At 36.5% G+C, this 20,165-nt stretch overlaps 1 long non-coding RNA gene across 1 annotated transcript in view; it reads right to left on the reverse strand.

The window, feature by feature from the left end:
* Positions 1 to 14,022: 14,022 nt before the first annotated feature.
* The window catches only part of LOC132606098 (uncharacterized), a 36,172-nt gene continuing 30,029 nt past the window's right edge, over positions 14,023 to 20,165 (reverse strand). The window contains exons 2-3 of the long non-coding RNA XR_009569596.1: positions 17,639 to 17,746; positions 14,023 to 14,328 (exon numbers count right to left, since the gene is read on the reverse strand). This is a non-coding gene — a long non-coding RNA (uncharacterized LOC132606098). The remainder of the gene's footprint in view (positions 14,329 to 17,638; positions 17,747 to 20,165) is intronic.

The following is a 20,165-nucleotide window of genomic DNA, read 5'->3' on the forward strand; positions in this document are numbered from 1 at the left end:
ATTTCTTGTAAGATCTCCTGCGTTATACATCTTAAGAACTCGAGGGTTCTTTAAAGAGGTTTTGAAATTGAATTCTATTTCAAAAAATCTTATGTAAAATAATAGATCTCTTTTTTAAAAATAGAATTTCCACTTAAAATTATTATAATAATTTATCCTTTTAAAACCTTTAAGGTCTTGTTCTTGAGGATTTATCAGAAATATTTCATCAAATATTTCGCCGAATAAATGTTCCATTTTAACAAAATTTCTTTATCAGAAAGGAGTTTTGTTTAAGTGATACTATCCTATGTGGGTATGTCTATTTTCTCTGTTCATCCTATCTTGTTCTTCTGTTGTAACAAGTAAGAGCTTACTCTTTAACTTTCTTAGAACTTTTTAACCTGTTTCTCTAATGTTATCATGTTTAAACCTTTTTCTATCTATGTGGTTTTGGGGACGGGAACACCAAATTCCTATGGCCCCTAGCGGCACTCCTAGCCTTTGGGCAACTATGGCTGTTTTAGGCTTGCCAACGTCTTAGCCGGAGATTAATCGGCGACCTCACACTAAGACTCGATTAAGGTTTTAACAGTAGCTAAACCAAGAGAATAAAGTTACTAAGCTCTAAGGAAGAGGAACATTAAACCTTCCTTCTTAACAATATAAGAACATGACTGGATTATAACAGGATTTCGACAGAACCCTAGGATAGTATGAGACTTTAGCCACTCATACTTGGCTCTGATACCTTAGAGCCATAGAGTTCTCATCCAAATTTCCAGATGAAATTCCTGACAAAACCAAGTTACAAAGGTTTTTAGGGAGTCTTAATTATGTTGCAGACTTCATTCCTAATATTTTCCTAATATTAGGAATGAAGTCTGCAACATAATTAAGACTCCTTAAAAACCTTTGTAACTGGGTTTTGTCAGGAATTTCATTTGGAAATTTGGATGAGAACTCTATGGCTCTACAGATGGGTTTATAAGTACCTTGGTATAGGTCATGTCCTAAAAACCTAATTGTTGTTTGAAACAATTTAATCTTTTTAACACTAACAACTAAACCATTATGTTTAACTATTTTGAAAAAGATATTCAAATGTTTAAAGTGAGAATCAATATCTTCAGAAAATATTAATACATCATCTATATAGATTATAGACATATTGCTGTAAGGATTGAAAATATTGTTCGTCATATTCTGAAATTCAGATGGGCCGTTTTTCAATCCAAAAGGCATAACGTTCCATTCATATTGTCCAAAAGGGACATTGAAGGTTGTTTTATATTTATCTTTTTCAGCAATCTGTATTTGCCAAAATCCTAATTTCATATCGAACTTACTATAGATATTAGCTTTGTAAGTCCTTTTTAATAAATCCCTTTTATTAGGTGTTATATCCCGTACTTTCGCGCGTTCGGGAAAATTTGAAAAGACTTTGATTTGTAAGGAATAAGGTCATATGTTGATTGGAATTCACATATGTGTGTGTTGATCATGAAAATATTGGTGTGGAAATACGGAGGAAGGCCAAGGGCAAAAATTGGAATTTTGAAAATTAGTTTCGGGAATTACAAAATACGGACTACATCAATTGGGCTAAAAAAAATAGGAAAAGAGGCCCAAATGGCATGGGGTGGCCGGCCATATGCTTGGCCCAAGCCCCAAATATTAAGTCATGTGTTCTAATTAATAAAAAGGGGCCAATTATTCATTAAAATCCCCTAGAACTTTCAAGAGATAATGATAGAAGTAAAGAAACAAAGAAGAAGAGAAACAAAGGGGAGCATTTCGGCCAACCCATGGGAATTTGACCATGAGAAATCTTGTTCTAAAAATCATTTTCTTGTGGTATTCCTACTAATTCAAGGGTCCTCTACAACATGGTATAATTATTTTGGAAGATAAGTCGTTCGTTTCATCAATTTAACACTTGAGCCAAGTGAAGAAGTTTGGAGAAAAAGGTAAGAATCCATCCCTTTTTATTATGTTATGGAGCTTTGTTCATGTTGTGGAATGTAGGAATGAGTAGAAACTATGAAAATATGGAAGTTTGTATGGTATTTATATATATATGCTTGTGTGGCCGTGTGGGTGCCTTGATGTATAGCCAACATGAATTGAATTTTATGTTGTAGTCTAGTTGTGGTTATGATAGAAATTATATTGGAAATGAAAGTTGAATGAATTCGACGGAAATTGGAAATATGGAATGTAGCTGTGTGGTGTTGTGTTGATGGTGGAGGATAAATTAAATTTCCTTAGTATGATGATTGTGTTGTTGTGAAGTGAATGGAAGAAAAATGGTTCTTGTTGTTATGGAAAGTTTGTTGTTAAGTTGTTGTAGGAAATATGCAACTTTATTGTAGTTTATGTATATATGGAAATGAAAGTGGTAAGGTGCAAATCATGATATTCGTTAATGAAATTGGAAGGTAAGAATGCATTATGAACGATTATGTTGAAGATTGGAAATTTTAGATGAATTATGGTTTTGGTGAAAAGTTTGTATATCGTGTATACCTTGTGAATATATTATAGAAAGGATATGAAATGCTTCCTATTTGCGTTGTAATGATCATGACTAATGATGAATATGACAATATTAAGATTGGTTTGGAAGTGTAAGGTCGGAATGAAAGATATTGTGTTATGTCGGAAAGATGGCTAGTTATGCCATATTGTGTACTTTGTAGTACTTGTTGTTGTTGTTAATGTTGTTGTTGGATTGTTGGGTTGCTGTTGTTGATATATTAAGCCGAGCTAAGTCTCGGGGATGTTATATGTATAGGGGAAATGCTGCCGAAATTTCGGTAGGCAAGTATGTGCTTAAGTTGGATTCTTAAGGCTTGAATTTGACAATTGGTAAAAGTGACCATTTGCAGATCTTGGACGAATCGGGAATCGAATTCGAGCGAGCGGAAGGCGCAGCCAAGGTATGTAAAGCTGTCCCTTTCCTTCTTATGGCATGTCCTAGGAGTACTAGGCTTGAATTTGAGCCTCGGGGATTATTCTGTTCGTAGAAAATCGAGTTTGATTTTGGGCACTATTTATTCAGTAAGATTAAATCACTTTTCTTATAATTTGTCCTTAAAGTAAACTTTGAGTATGTAACTCTCCTAAACGGAGTCGGTATGCTTCCAAATGATTATGGACGACCTCATAAGGTCTATTATCGGTAATTTATGTACGCCGCCCTGAGTGGGTCCGAGGTGGGCCCACAAGGCCCGATAATTTCTATATAACTTTAATTACCTTGTTTCTGTCCGATCTTCTCAGACAACATCTGGACTAATATTTTGTCCATTATATGACAGGCGCTATGCCTATTTTTATAAATCTGACCAAATGCTTTTGACATCTGGAAATCTGATTCTGGTAATAATCTGTCGTGCCATCCCAAGCGACATATATGCGTATGTTATGAATATTTGTCCGAATATTTTGATTCGACCTGCCATTTGGCCTACTTCAGTTCCATTGAGTCTGTATGATGATCTGTGTGTATGTGGTTTCTCATTAATCTGTTCGTGGACGCCTCAATGCTTCTTTCACTGCGCCCGGGCCAGGTTCTGTTATCGTGCACATTCCACTGCATTGTTCACCGCGTCCCTCGGTGTGCGGGCCGGGATCTGTTTACATCTGTATGTGATATTATGATGTGTGTATGGGGATGGCGGCCTGGATGGCATATGATCTGATCTGTCTGTCCACCGCGTCCCGTACTAAGAGGGCCGGGTTCTGTTACCGCGTCCCTCATGAGAGGGCCGGGATCTTTATGTATGTATGTATATGCTATCTGCATCTGTATAAGCATATGACTCTGTATGACTCTGTATGACTCTGCATGCATGATTCTGTCCGGTACATTTCTGTCCGTCCGTCCGGATTATGATTCTGTCCGTCCGTCTGGATTATGATTCTGTCCGTCCGTCTCGATTGTGATTCTGTCCGTCACATTTCGGTCTGTCCGATTGAGTTACGATTCTGTCTGTTACGCTTCTAGTAATCTGACCCGGACCATGATTCAGTCTGCTACACTTCTGTACCTCTGGCTCTGATTATGATTATGACAGTAACGTTCTGTGCCCCTGATCCGTACGATGATTCTGCCAGCTCAACTCTGTATTTCTGTTTCGGGTTCTGGTTCGATTCTGTCCGCTATATTTCTGTACTTCTGGTTCGGATTATGATTATATTTGTTATATTTTCGCTTTACATACTCGGTACATTTTCCGTACTGACCCCCTATTCTTCGGGGGCTGCGTTTCATGCCGCGCAGGTACTCCCAGATGAGCTGAAGTTATTACAGAAGATGATCCAGCGGAGTTGGCAAGCTCCATTTGCTCCTGGAGTGCTGCCGAGTCAGAGTTTGTATGTTACGGTTCTGGATTTATGTTAGAGACTTTACAGACAGTGTCGTGGGTTGTGGTTGTCAGTCTGTAAGCGGCTCCATCAGCCGATATGTCGGTCTGTGCTATACATCGCATTCTGCATGATTACGGATCTGTTCAGCTTGAAAGAATATTTCTGGAAAAAAAAATTATTATGTATTTTACCCTATTTGACTTGAAAGGTTTGATGTGATTTCATGTGCAGTAGGAGTCTGAGGGTTCGCTCGGCCCTAAGTAAGGGTCGGGTGCCCATCACACACTAGTGAGGACGGGGTGTGACATTAGGTATCGGGTACCTAATCCATTTTAATACATTATTTAAAGGGTTATAATTAATCACTAACCTAGGAGATCCTCTTTCTTTTTCTGCATTTTTATTAACATAAAACGCTGAACAACTCCAAGGTGATCTAGAAGGTCTTATTATCTTCTATTGTAGAAGATCATTGATTTCATTTTTACAAGTTTCCATTAACTCGTGGTACATCTGGATAGGCCTTGCTTTAGTAGGAATAGCCTGTTCATTGAATCCATCGATATATGGTAACTCAACAATGTGTCGCTTTCTTTCCCAAAAAGCATTTGGTAGATCAGAACAAACTTCCTTTTCCAGTTGTTCTTGAAAACTGTTAATCTTCCCAATTATTCCCGGGGTTTTTAAAGTTTGTTCTATCTTTGTAATCTTAATTTCATTTTTTAAGGATGAAACTTGATTAGACAAACAGTTAATCTTAAAAATCATTTGATTTTTTAGATGATCACTTTCCTCTTGGGAAATGGCTGTTAGATAAGGAAATTTTATTTCCTTACCTAAGATGGTGGTATAGATTGCATCTAGACCTGTATAATAAGGCTTGATTTGAGTTATAAAAGGAGTTCCTAGGATAATTGATTCATTAATATCCCTAGTAACAACAAATTCCATCATTACATATGTGGCCTTTTGAAAGCTTATAATTAATTTTTAGTTTTTCACCTGTGGCAGAGTATAGCTTAGCAGTACTTTTATCTAAGTACTTAGTAGGTATTAATCCTTCCATGATGCAGTTTTTATCTGCTCCGGAATCTACTAATGCTAATTTCTCAAGTACGATGTTTCCTACCCTTAAAGTGACAAGGATATGCCATCTTTGAGCCTTAATCAACCGTATTTTGCCATGTGTTTCATTATTATATATTTCAAGAATATCATTATGATTTTCGATTTCTTCGTCATTGGATTCTTCTGAAACATTTCTTTCAATATCTTCTGCAAGAGATTCTTTTCTTGTTTGAGATATGATCTGATCAGTAATGTAATCCATTTCGACCTAACTAAGTCTTGTCTTAATACCTCTAATTTCGTTTTTTACTGAAATTAATTCAACTTGTAAATCTTGAACTGTGGGTTGACTTTCCTTTGAAGAAAACCTATTCATAACATTTTTCATGTTAATGGGTTCAGTTGAGGGTTTATCCCTAGGAAGGTTAAGAACAATATCTTTTAATTTAATTGGATATTCTTTCTTAACATCTTCATCATTAATGTGTTTAATTAAATCAAAAAGAAATTCTTTTGATTCCTTGGTAATTACACTTATTGAATTTTGTCCACAAGTACATATAGTTCCTGTGCAATCGCATTCTTCTTCTGAAGAACTTCCTGCAGAACTATCGTCTGTAGCAAATTCAATATCACTATTCTCTTCTGAAGAAGATGAAGCGTTATCATTTTCTTCAAGGATTGAGTATAGCTCAAGTTTTATCTTATCATCAACATCTAAAAGATTTATTTTATTTTTCTTTTTAATGTTAATCTTGCATTCATTAGACCTATGGCCTTTCTTACCACATGTCCAGCATGTGTCACCTAAATTCGCTTTTGCTGTCTTTTTAAATCTTTTCTTTTTATAAGATTTTTCTGGATCTTTCTTTTTCCTCTGTTTCGAGGAACTAGATCTCTTCATTGTTTTACTAGATTTTTTGGAAGGAGCGGAGACTTTTTCAAAACCAAAGTCTTGGCAAAAACTTCCTAAATCCTTTTGAGATTGATATTGATCTTTTTTGAGAGATTGTTTTAGTTTTAAATCTGTGCAAAGATCTAATCCAGTCACATTAATAAAACTAATTATATCACCGTATGTCAGATTCTCATAAGGAATTCTTCCATTAAATCTATCTTTTATTTTTGTTCTTACTTTTTCAGCGAACAAAGATGGTAGACCGCTAATGAATCTTTCTTTCCAGAAATCATTATCGAAACCATTTAAAGGATCTTTGATCGGCTAAGTAAAATAATTGCGGAATTTAAAGAAAATACTTACAGGAACTTGAAGACTTTTATTCAAACATTGAAAGAGTACATGGGAAATTTTCATGGGGAGAGGAGAAGGCTTATTTCAGAAACGGGGAGTAATTTCTGATGCCTTAACTGATACATCTTGAGTGTCTTATATATACCTCGAAAAGTAAATATCATCTCTAAGATGATTACATGTGGATGGCTGATCTTGAAGATGCTTTCTGCTTTTGCTTTTAGAAAGTTGGGTGGCTACTTTTGTAAAGTTGTCTGCCATTTACCTTTTACCTCTTGCTTTTATGAAGGGTTAAATATCTTTTTGAAAGGTTGGACGGCTACTTTTTCAAAGTTTGCCGTCCACTTGTCTCCTTGCCTTCTGCTTTTCTGAAGAGGCAACTTTATCATAGGTCAAAGTCAAGATATGCTTGGGCCACTCCTTGTGGGTCTAACATATAGCCATTGTCACTGGTTGATGATGAAGCTGTGTCCAATAGTTGTTGTACCTCTAGAGGATCTGCTTCGTCTAATTTGTTCAAAGCTTGAAGTAGCTTTTTCTTCAATTCTGCTTTGGATTCGGTTGATCCTGTTTTGCTACTGGTTGATGGTTGTCTAGCTTTTTGCTTTTTATCCTTAGGGATCCATCCCTTGACATTTATAGTCTTGCTAAGATGTTTAATCCTATGTACCTCAGTGATGTCAAAGGACCAACTGGTGATATAGGATATTCTTTTATTAACATAATATTTGCATAATTGAATATGCTCTGGTAGAGTAGAGATTCCTTGTTCAATCTGGAAAGCTTCATAATGTTTTTTGAAGCTTCTACGCATGGTAAGCTCATTCCCTCCAAACCTTTTCCACCAATCATTAAACCATCTAGGGATGATGGACCTGGCAAACTGTTCGCTATATTTTACGAACCAAGTATGGGTATTAGGTCGCACATACATAAAGTTGTACCATGCTTGTTCATAATTGTAATAATTATAGACTTGGGGTCTATGTTCTTCTGATAATATCATGGGAGTGTGGAGATGATCCACATTCCATTGGAAAGGACTAATAACCTTATTAATGGTGAATTTTGATTATTCAATACTGTTTGGGTCATTTGTATCTTTTAATTTATGTTCCATAGTTAGGGATCCTGTGTCTGTCAGGGTGAATTCAAAATATCTCCTGGTTTTGATAGGATCATCTGTATCAACATACTGAAAATTAGTGTAGCATGGTTTTAGTAAATCTGCTACCTTCCAATTTTCATATTGTTTATCGAGTGCCAAGACCGGTATCTCAGTCTTTCTGATGATGTCAAACTCTTCTTGAGGTTGCTGTTTTGCTTCTTCCTTTGCGAAAGGAATATTAGGACTGACTGCTTGTGCAAAGCTCTCTGGGGCCTTCATTTTCTAACTCTTACTTGTTTGGACTTCTGGTGTGCTGGATGATGAGCTTTGTTCCTTTTTAAAAGGAGATAAAGGTTCTGTTTTAGGGATAGAACCGAGTATGGTTAAATTTGGTCTGGTAGAAGGTAATATAGGTCTCATGGGCCTAAGTGATAGGTTAGGGTATTCAGCTAGGGCCGAATACCTATTTGGCTGATTGGGCCTTATCTGGTTGGGTTTTTTCTGGAAGGGTGAGTTTGGGGCTCCTGGCCTCATGGTTTCCCTGTAGAAATTCCCTTGTAAGAAAATCTGGTAAAGAATTTAAATCTCCTTTTATAAATTCAATTTTAAAATCGAAGCTGGATAATAAAGCTTGCCATCTGGCAAAAATCTGTTTAGAAATAAGATTTTTAACATCTTTTTGTAAAATGTGTTTTGCTGATTTGCAATCAACTCTTAACAAAAATTCTTTGTTTATCAAATCATCTTGAAACTTTGTAATACATAGTACTATAGATAAAAAAAAAAAATTTAACAGTACTATAATTCTTTTGTGCAGGATTCCAGATCCCTGATGTGAAACGAACTAATTGTTCTAAAGATTCTGAGGAGAGTCTTTGTTTAAGAATTCCACCGTATCCTTCATTAGAAGCATCGGTTTCGACTATCATAAAAGCATCTGGATTTGGAATACCTAGACATGGAAGTTTCTGAACAACAGTCTTGATTTTCTGGACTGTCTTAGTTTGCTCTAGACTCCATGGAACTGGGTTCTTTCTGAGACGCTTATAAAGAGGTTCACAAATTTTCCTAATATTAGGAATGAAGTCTGCAACATAATTAAGACTCCCTAAAAACCTTTGTAACTGTGTTTTGTTAGGAATTTCATCTGGAAATTTGGATGAGAACTCTATGGCTCTACAGATGGGTTTATAAGTACCTTGGTATAGGTCATGTCCTAAAAACCTAATTGTTGTTTGAAACAGTTTAATCTTTTTAGCATTAACAACTAAACCATTATTTTTAACTATTTTGAAAAAGATATTCAAATGTTTAAAGTGAGAATCAATGTCCTCAGAAAATATTAATACATCATCTATATAGACTATAGACATATTGTTGTAAGGATTGAAAATATTTTTCATAATATTCTGAAATTCAGATGGGGCGTTTTTCAACCCAAAAGGCATAACGTTCCATTCATATTGTCCAAAAGGGACATTGAAGGTTGTTTTATATTTATCTTTTTCAGCAATCTGTATTTGCCAAAATCCTGATTTCATATCGAACTTACTACAAATATTAGCTTTGTAAGTCCTTTTTAATAAATCCCTTTTATTAGGTATCGGGTACCTAATCCATTGTAATACCTTATTTAAAGGTTTATAATTAATAACTAACCTAGGAGATCCTCTTTCTTTTTCTGCATTTTTATTAACATAAAACGCTGAACAACTCCAAGGGGGTCTAGAAGGTCTTATTATCTTCTTTTGTAGAAGATCATTGATTTCTTTTTTACAGGTTTCTATTAACTCGTGGTCCATCTGGATAGGCCTTGCTTTAGTAGGAATAGCCTGTTCATTGAATCCATCGATATATGGTAACTCAACAATGTGTCGCTTTCTTTCCCAAAAAGCATTTGGTAGATCAGAACAAACTTCCTTTTCCAGTTGTTCTTGAAAACTGTTAATCTTCCCTATTATTCCCGGGGTTTATAAAGTTTGTTCTATCTTTGTAATCTTAATTTCATTTTTTAAGGATGAAACTTGATTAGACAAACAGTTAATCTTAAAAATCATTTGATTTTTTTGATGATCACTTTCCTCTTGGGAAATGGCTGTTAGATAAGGAAATTAAATTTCCTTACCTAAGATGGTGGTATAGATTGCATCTAGACTTGCATAATAAGGCTTGATTTGAGTTATAAAAGGAGTTCCTAGGATAATTGATTCATTAATATCCCTAGTAACTACGAATTAATTTATAAAACAAATTCCATCATTACAGATGTGGCCTTTTGAAAGCTTATAATTAATTTTTAGTTTTTCGCCTGTGGCAGAGTATAGCTTAGCAGTACTTTTATCTAAGTACTTAGTAGGTATTAATCCTTCCATGATGCAGTTTTTATCTGCTCCGGAATCTACTAATGCTAATTTCTCAAGTACAATGTTTCCTACCCTTAAAGTGACAAGGATATGCCATCTTTGAGCCTTAATCATCCGTACTTTTCCAGGTGTTTCATTATTATATGTTTCAAGAATATCATTATGATTTTCGATTTCTTCGTCATTGGATTCTTCTGAAACATTTCTTTCAATATCTTCTGCAAGAGATTCTTTTCTTGTTTGAGATATGATCTGATCAGTAATGTAATCCATATCGACTATATTAAGTCTTGTCTTAATACCTCTAATTTCGTTTTTTACTGAAATTAATACAACTTGTAAATCTTGAACTGTGGGTTGACTTTCCTTTGAAGAAAACCTATTCATAACATTTTTCATGTTAATGGGTTCAGTTGAGGGTTTATCCCTAGGATGGTTAAGAACAATATCTTTTAATTTAATTGGATATTCTTTCTTAACATCTTCATCATTAATGTGTTTAATTAAATCAAAAAGAAATTCTTTTGATTCCTTGGTAATTACACTTATTGAATTTTGTCCACAAGTACATATAGTTCCTGTGCAATCGCATTCTTCTTCTGAAGAACTTCCTGCAGAACTATCGTCTGTAGCAAATTCAATATCACTATTCTCTTCTGAAGAAGATGAAGCGTTATCATTTTCTTCAAGGATTGAGTATAGCTCAAGTTTTATCTTATCATCAACATCTAAAAGATTTATTTTATTTTTCTTTTTAATGTTAATCTTGCATTCATTAGACCTATGGCCTTCGTTACCACATGTCCAGCATGTGTCACCTAAATTCTTTTTTGCTGTCTTTTTAAATCATTTCTTTTTATAAGATTTTTCTGGATCTTTCCTTTTCCTGTGTTTCGAGGAACTAGATCTCTTCATTGTTTTACTAGATTTTTTGGAAGGAACGGAGACTTTTTCAAAACCAAAGTCTTGGCAAAAACTTCCTAAATCCTTTTGAGATTTATATTGATCTTTTTTGAGGGATTGTTTTAGTTTTAAATCTCTGCAAAGATCTAATCCTGTCACATTAATAAAACTAATTATATCTCCGTATGTCAAATTCTCATAAGGAATTCTTCCATTAAATCTATCTTTTATTTTTGTTCTTACTTTTTCAGCGAACAAAGATGGTAGACCGCTAATGAATCTTTCTTTCCAGAAATCATTATCGAAACCATTTAAAGGATCTTTGATCGGCTAAGTAAAATAATTGCGGAATTTAAAGAAAATACTTACAGGAACTTGAAGACTTTTATTCAAACATTGAAAGAGTACATGGGAAATTTTCATGGGGAGAGGAGAAGGCTTATTTCAGAAACGGGGAGTAATTTCTGATGCCTTAACTGATACATCTTGAGTGTCTTATATAGACCTCGAAAAGTAAATATCATCTCTAAGATGATTACATGTGGATGGCTGATCTTGAAGATGCCTTCGGCTTTTGCTTTTAGAAAGTTGGGCGGCTACTTTTGTAAAGTTGTCGGCCATTTACCTTTTACCTCTTGCTTTTATGAAGGGGTAAATATCTTTTGAAAAGTTGGACGGCTGCTTTTGCAAAGTTTGTCGTCCACTTGTCTCCTTGCCTTCTGCTTTTCTGAAGAGGCAACTTTATCTTAGTTCATAGTCAAGATATACTTGGGCCACTCCTTGTGGGTCTAACATATCGCCATTGTCACTGGTTGATGATGAAGCTGTGTCCAATAGTTCTTGTACCTCTAGAGGATCTGCTTCGTCTAATCTGTTCAAAGCTTGAAGTAGCTTTTTCTTCAAATCTGCTTTGGATTCGGTTGATCCTGTTTTGCTACTGGTTGATGGTTGTCTAGCTTTTTGCTTTTTATCCTTAGGGATCCATCCCTCGATTTTTATAGTCTTGCTAAGATTTTTAATCCTATGTACCTCAGTGATGTCAAAGGACCAACTGATGATATAGGATATTCTTTTATTAATATAATATTTGCATAATTTAATATGCTCTGGTAGAGTAGAGATTCCTTGTTCAATCTGGAAAGCTTCATAATGTTTTTTGAAGCTTCTAGGCATGGTTAGCTCATTGCCTCCAAACCTTTTCCACCAATCATAAAACCATCTAGGGATGATGGACCTGGCAAACTGTTCGCTATATTTTACGAACCAAGTATGGGTATTAGGTCGCACATACATAAAGTTGTACCATGCTTGTTCATAATTGTAATAATTATAGACTTGGGGTCTATGTTCTTCTGATAATATCATGTGAGTGTGGAGATGATCCATATTCCATTGGAAAGGACTAAAACCTTATTAATGGTGAATTTTGAATATTCAATACTGTCTGGGTCATTTTTATCTTTTAATTTATGTTCAATAGTTAGGGATCCTGTGTCTGTCAAGATGAATTCAAAATATCTCATGGTTTTGATAGGATCATCTGTATCAACATACTGAAAAATAGTGTAGCATGGTTTTAGTAAATCTCCTACCTTCCAATTTTCATATTGTTTATCGAGTGCCAAGACCGGTATCTCAGTCTTTCTGATGATGTCAAACTCTTCTTGAGGTTACTGTTGTGCTTCTTCCTTTGCTGAAGGAATATAGGGTTTTTAAAGTTTTTTCTATCTTTGTAATCTTAATTTCATTTTTTAAGGATGAAACTTGATTAGACAAACAGTTAATCTTAAAAATCATTTGATTTTTTAGATGATCACTTTCCTCTTGGGAAATGGCTGTTAGATAAGGAAATTTAATTTCCTTACCTAAGATGGTGGTATAGATTGCATCTAGACCTGTATAATAAGGCTTGATTTGAGTTATAAAAGGAGTTCCTAGGATAATTGATTCATTAATATCCCTAGTGACTACGAATTCATTTATAAAACAAATTCCATCATTACAGATGTGGCCTTTTGAAAGCTTATAACTAATTTTTAGTTTTTCACCTGTGGCAGAGTATAGCTTAGCAGTACTTTTATCTAAGTACTTAGTAGGTATTAATCCTTCCATGATGCAGTTTTTATCTGCTCCGGAATCTACTAATGCTAATTTCTCAAGTACGATGTTTCCTACCCTTAAAGTGACAAGGATATGCCAACTTTGAGCCTTAATCATCCGTACTTTGCCAGGTGTTTCATTATTATCTGTTTCAAGAATATCATTATGATTTTCGACTTCTTCGTCATTGGATTCTTCTGAAACATTTCTTTCAATATCTTCTGCAAGAGATTCTTTTCTTGTTTGAGATATGATCTGATCAGTAATGTAATCCATTTTGACCTTATTAAGTCTTGTCTTAATACCTCTAATTTCGTTTTTTACTGAAATTAATTCAACTTGTAAATCTTGAACTGTGGGTTGACTTTCCTTTGAAGAAAACCTATTCATAACATTTTTCATGTTAAAGGGTTCAATGGAGGGTTTATCCCTAGGTTGGTTAAGAACAATATCTTTTGATTTAATTAGATATTCTTTCTTAACATCTTCATCATTAATGTGTTAAATTAAATCAAAAAGAAATTCTTTTGATTCCTTGGTAATTACACTTATTGAATTTTGTCCACAAGTACATAGTTCCTGTGCAATCGCATTCGTCTTCTGAAGAACATCCTTCAGAACTATCGTCTGTAGCAAATTCAATATCACTATTCTCTTCTGAAGAAGATGAAGCATTATCATTTTCTTCAAGGATTGAGTATAGCTCTAGTTTTATCTTATCGTCAAAATCTAAAAGATTTATTTTATTTTTCTTTTTAATGTTAATCTTGCATTCATTATGTCACACGCTAATCTTAATAGGGTGTGATGGGCACCCGACCCTTACCTAGGGCCGAGCGAACCCACTGACTCTTACTACACACATAACCGCTTTGGACTCTTTAAATCAAATAAGAATAAAATACATAATAAGGGCTTGCAGAATCATTTTTTCATCGTTCTCAAGGCAAGTAAATCCGTAGTCATAAAGAATCCGTAACATAATACATAATGACACATCGGCTGGTGGAGCGGCTTACAAGACTGACATTCTATACCCACGACTCTGTCTGCAAAGTCTCTAACATCGACCAAGATACCATAGCATGAATACTCTGACTCGGCAACACTCCAGGAGCAAATGGAGCTTGCCAATTCCGCTGGAACATCTTCTATAATGGCTTCTACTCATCTGGGTGTACCTGCGCGGCATGAAACGCAGCCCCCCAGAGAAAGGGGGTCAGTACGGAATATGCACTGAGCATGTAAGGCATGATATACAGTAAAGAGGATCATAACTGATATAAGGAGTACAGAAACAAGTACAATGTTCAGAATACCAGAACTCTTGCCTTTAAAACATAAATTATGCATATCATTATCATATACCGTACCTGGCCCGTTATGGGACTCGGTGGATAAAATCATGTCATCACATTATCATACCATCATGCATGCATATATATAAATACATATATACCGTACCCGGCCCTCTAGTGAGGGACTCGGTGAATGAAGTCATACCGTACCCGGCCCATCTTGGGACTCGGTGCCATAATCATGTCTTCACATATATATACCGTACCCGGCCCATCATTGGACTCGGTGCCATAATCATATCATCATATACATATACCGTACCCGGCCCTCTAATGAGGGACTCAGTGAACAATGCAGTGGAATACGCACGATAACATATCCTGGCCTGGGACTCAGTGAAAGATGCATTGAGGCATGCACGAGCAGAGTAGTTAGAAACTATATGCACATAAATCAATTTTTAAGACTCGTTGGATGAGTACACAAAACGACACTTGAAAGATCACAAACACGTTTCGGGTCAATCCGGGTTAGTATAAGAAAGTTATGAACATTTTAGTACAGAAACCTCTACGAATGTTTCAGAAGCTATCTTTGGAAAATCAAAACAATAGTCATTTCAAGTACCATTCGAATATCGCTATGGATCAAATCAAAATAGAACTTTTGGAACCACACATGTATGAAGACATAACAAAACAGTTTTCGGAAGTCAAGAACATTAGTCATCCTAGTGGCTCTAAGAATAGGTGTTTCTTTGAAATCATGCATATACTTTGTCTATTTGTTTCACAAGGATCATGCCAAAAGAAGGAAAGGGTAAGCCTTACATACTTGGAAGATGATTCTCGACTTTCAACTTACTTCCCGTCTTGCAACTCGCGTAAGAATTATTCGTAGCCTCGTACTCTACATATGGAATCATTCATAATATCATTAGGATCATCGTCGTACGTTCGTCTCGAAACTTTAATTAAAACACCTTTAAATTCTGCCGAAATTTGGACAGCATTTCCCCTGTTTATATGCCTAGCCCGAAATTCCAATTCAACAACCAACAACAATACCAATAGTATTAACATCATTTCCAATACCGACGTATGCCATAAAACAACCCGCGCATTGTTTTCTAAATTTCGCAACCAACCAAATTTGCGATATAACTATTTAATAATTTTATTTCTGTAAAGAAGCTAAAATTAATACCAATGACATTAATAACAACATCCTCCACATTTTACAAGTTAAATACATTTATTACCATCCAAAATTTTCTTCAAGTTTCATTCCATAATTCACAACACCAACAAACGAATTTATCAGGCTTTTCTCTCTGTGCTAATCCGTCGAAACTCTAAATAAACTCGTTAACAATGAAGAGGAACCTTTTTCATACCTTAAGCATGCAGCCACCACGTTATCACTCTTCTCCTTGGTTGAATTTTAGCTCAAATTGAAGACAACGCAGCGTACAACACTTTTCCCTTCATGGGCTTTGGGATTCGGGGCTCAGATTTCGATCAAAATTGGTTTTTCTTCTCCAATACTCTTTTTCTCTCTCTCCCCAGAATTTTCTGGGCGTTCCTGGTCTTAAAATAAAGAGGAAGGCCGAAAGTTTCACTTATAAAGACATGGGTAATGGGCCTAACCCGGTTGGGCTCGGATTGGGCCTAGCCCACTGACCTTTCTGCCTTAAAACGTCCATATCTCCTTATGCCGACGTCACCTGTGGACTCACGACCTATGGTTGGCAAGCTAATTAAATTATCTACAACTTATATTGCTTGGTATTTTTCCAAATTCCAAACTTATAATACCGTGTTTGCCCCTCGAATTCAGATCACCCGAAAACGTTACTTAAAAATATTTGTTTGGAGGACTTCCACTTTGATTCGGCTCAAGGTTCCTTCTTGAGTTGTGTTCAACTTCACATATGTGCTTCATATAACTTGTCATGTGTCCTAAAAAAAATCTCGACGCGTGGGCCCCACCTCAGCTTATGAATAATCCGATGTACAAAAGTACGGAATACAACATTATCAACGTGAGTTTAAATTATGTGGCAACAACATGATTGTCAAATTTGAGGAAGCGCGTGTCACGCTCATGCTCTGAAAATGCGGGGTATAACATCCTCCCCCCCCCCCCCCCCCTTTAAAAACATTCGTCCTCGAATGTTGAGGTAGAGTTCGCTCCGAGGTAGATATCGATGTTTTTACTTGTATTTGTCCTATATCTACTTTACTTACTTGCAGTCTTACTTGCTCGTTAAAACTGAACTTATCTGAATTATGCAATCTATTCTTCTTCCTTTGTGGCCAAAGTCTACGCCTGAACTCAAGGTCATCCCTTTTTCTTATTATTCGTTTCCACTAACTCTTTACACTTTATCGCTTTCATCGTCTCTTCAGTCTTCGTTGTTTACATTCTTGTATGCCCCTTTCATGCCTTGCTTACCACATACTTTTATCTAATTCGATCTCAATTTTCATTTTGTTCAGAAATTCTTGTTCTCTTCAATCTCCACGTATCTTTCTTATGTTGCACAGATATCCCAAGCCTTTTTCCCCTTGGAGTTGACTTATTCCTATTCTTACTTCCTTAAAGATAAATTCAAGACTGATCATATCTAGCGTCCCCTGCTTCACTAGTTTAACACTGAAATGTCCCGCTTAATTTCTCTTCCCTTCAATTAGACTCCCGGCACCTAGCTAGCTAACGGTAATTTTTGCACTTATGTCGAAAACATTTCAAACATCTTCTTTAATGATTTATTTCCTTCAGTTTATTCTGAAAGTTTCTAATCCTTATTTTGGCTAATAATGTCACGACCCAACCCCGTGGCCGCGACTGGTACCCTAACTGGGTACCCGTACATACCTACCTGACAGAACTTCGTACCATACAGATTTTTTTTTTCAAACAGATGTTTACAAAATCAGGCCGATACAGATACGGCACGCGCGCGAACATATACCTACCTGAACATACAGAAATTTACAGATAAGCCGATGAGGCTAACATACAGACGGAGTCACAAAATCGTTCGTACCTACCAAACAGATGAAACCTGTAACCCACACATCTATCTACAGGCCTCTACAGACATACAGAATCAGATGACGGGACAGGGCCCCGCCGTACCCCAAAATACCATACATACAGAGTCTACAGATAACAGAAGATATATACCAAAAGTATTTGCTCCGGATCGAAGGAGCTCTTCAGAATAGCAGAATCCGAGCCCTAGACTGGCGGCGTATCACCAAGTGCGCCTGTACCTGCGGGCATGTAACGCAGCTCCCGAAGAAACGGGGGTCAGTACAAAAATGTACCGAGTATGTAAAGCAGAAATATATCAAACATAATCATGATCTGGACCGGAAGCACAGAAATATAATAGACAGGCTCATAAGCCGGACGGACAGAGTCATAGTCCCGACAAACGGACAGAATCATGGTCCAGACAGACAGAATCAGAATTCATACGGACATATGGAATCGGGATCCATACGGACATACAGAATCGGAACCCGTCGGCCAGATAATCCAGACGGACAGACGGAATCGTAACCAGTTGGACAGATAATCCGGACGGACATACAGAATCATAACCAGTCGGACAGATAATCTGGACGGACATACAGAATCATAACCAGTCGGACAGATAATCCGGACGGACATACAGAATCATAACCAGTCGGACAGATAATCCGGACGGACATACAGAAGCATAAGTCATACAGACAGAAAGAATCACACATAGGGTGCAGGAACGTGGTCGCCACTCCTGCCATTGGCACCACAACACGTCAGATATCAGAAATTCTTCTCCGATCTCCGTCACACATCATAACATAACCACGGTACCCGAGGGCGGACAGATAACACAGCACCCCGAGCCCGGACACATCATACTTCGTAATATATCCTCGGTAACCGGGGACGGACATATAACACAGTACCCCGGAACCGGACACGTCATACTTCGGAATTCACATATGGGGCTCGGCGGCCCACCGCACGATATACGTACCGGCCCAGGATCCGGTGAAAGGAATCATAGCATGTGCACAGACTGATTAATAAGAAACCACATACAGACAGATCGTCATACAGACTCAACAGAACAGAAGTAGGCCAACTGGCCGATCGAACCAAAGTATTCGGATAGTCTTCAAACTACGCGCCTACACGTCACTTGGGGAGGCACGACAGATTATAACCAGAACCAGATTTCCAGATGTCAAAAGTTATTTTGTGAGATTTGTATAAAAACATTCATATCATGATCAGAGTAGTAGTCCAGATGTTTTCTGAGAAAATCGGATAGAACTAAAGTAATTAAGATCATACAAAAGGTATTGGGCCTCGTGGGCCCGCCTCGGACCAACTCGAGGCGACATACGTAAATTACTGATAATAGACCTTATGAGGTCATCCATAACCATTTGGAAGTGTTCCGACTCCGTTTGGGAAGGTTTCGTGCAAAAGTTCACTTTGAAGGCATTTTATAAGAAAAGGGTTTCAATTGTACTGAAGGAATTGGAGCGGATTTCCATCTCAAATTCCGAGGAACGGAGTCGTATTTAAGGCTCGCGGCCGAGCCTATCACCTCCAGAACATGCCTAAGAATAAAGGGGAAGGCTTTACATACCTCGATAGCGCCTTACGCTCGCTTGGCGTCGATTCCAATTTCGTCCAAAATCTAGAAATGGTCAAGTTTACCAATTGTTAGTTCCAAACTTTTCAATAGTCCAATCCTTAACACATACTTGCCTACCGAAATTTCGGCAGCATTTCCTCTATATATATGACATCCCCAAAAGTTAAACACAGTCAAACAATCAACACAACCCAACAACAATATTTATAATAACGACAAGTAGCTCAAAATACATAATAGGGCACAATTTGCCAACCTTCCGTCATAACCTACATTTTCCGTTCCGACCTTACACTTCCAAACCAAACTTATTATTTTTTATGTTCATCACCTATCAAAGTCATTACAACATACATCGGAGGCATACCCTACCATTTTCACACGATATACATAAGATATACAAACATACAAACTTTCCATCAAAGCCACAATTTACCCAATTCTCCTAATCTTTAACATACAAGTTCATAACACATTTCCATCTTCCAAATTCATCAACATTAATCATAATTGCCTTTTGATACTTTCATTTCCATTTTTACATAAACCATAACAAGGTTGCATAATTTCCTTCAACAACTTAGTAACCATTTTTCCATGACAACAAGGACTATTATCTTTCCATTCATTTCACCATAACACACTTAACATACTAACAAGATTAAATTCATATTCCATCACCACACAACACCACACGGCCACAACTTAATATTTTCCAACTTCCACAATTCATTCAATATTCACTCCCAATACAATTTCTACATTAACTACAATTAGATTCCAACATGAATTCAAAGCATCATTGACATGTAACATATACATGCATTCGGCCCATATACATGCAACACACCTACTTGCAAACTTCCATATTTTTACAAGTTCTTCTCATTTTTACATACTACAACATAAATGACACTTCATAGCATAAGAAAATAGATTGGTTCTCACCTTTTCCTCAAGTTCTTCACTTGCCACCAAACTTGTCCTCTTGCCAAACTAATTGTACCAAGTTGTAGAGGACTTTGCACTTAGTAGTTATTTCACAAGAAATGA

This window comes from Lycium barbarum, chromosome 8, assembly GCF_019175385.1.
Source record: "Lycium barbarum isolate Lr01 chromosome 8, ASM1917538v2, whole genome shotgun sequence".
Classification (NCBI taxonomy): Eukaryota; Viridiplantae; Streptophyta; class Magnoliopsida; order Solanales; family Solanaceae; genus Lycium; species Lycium barbarum.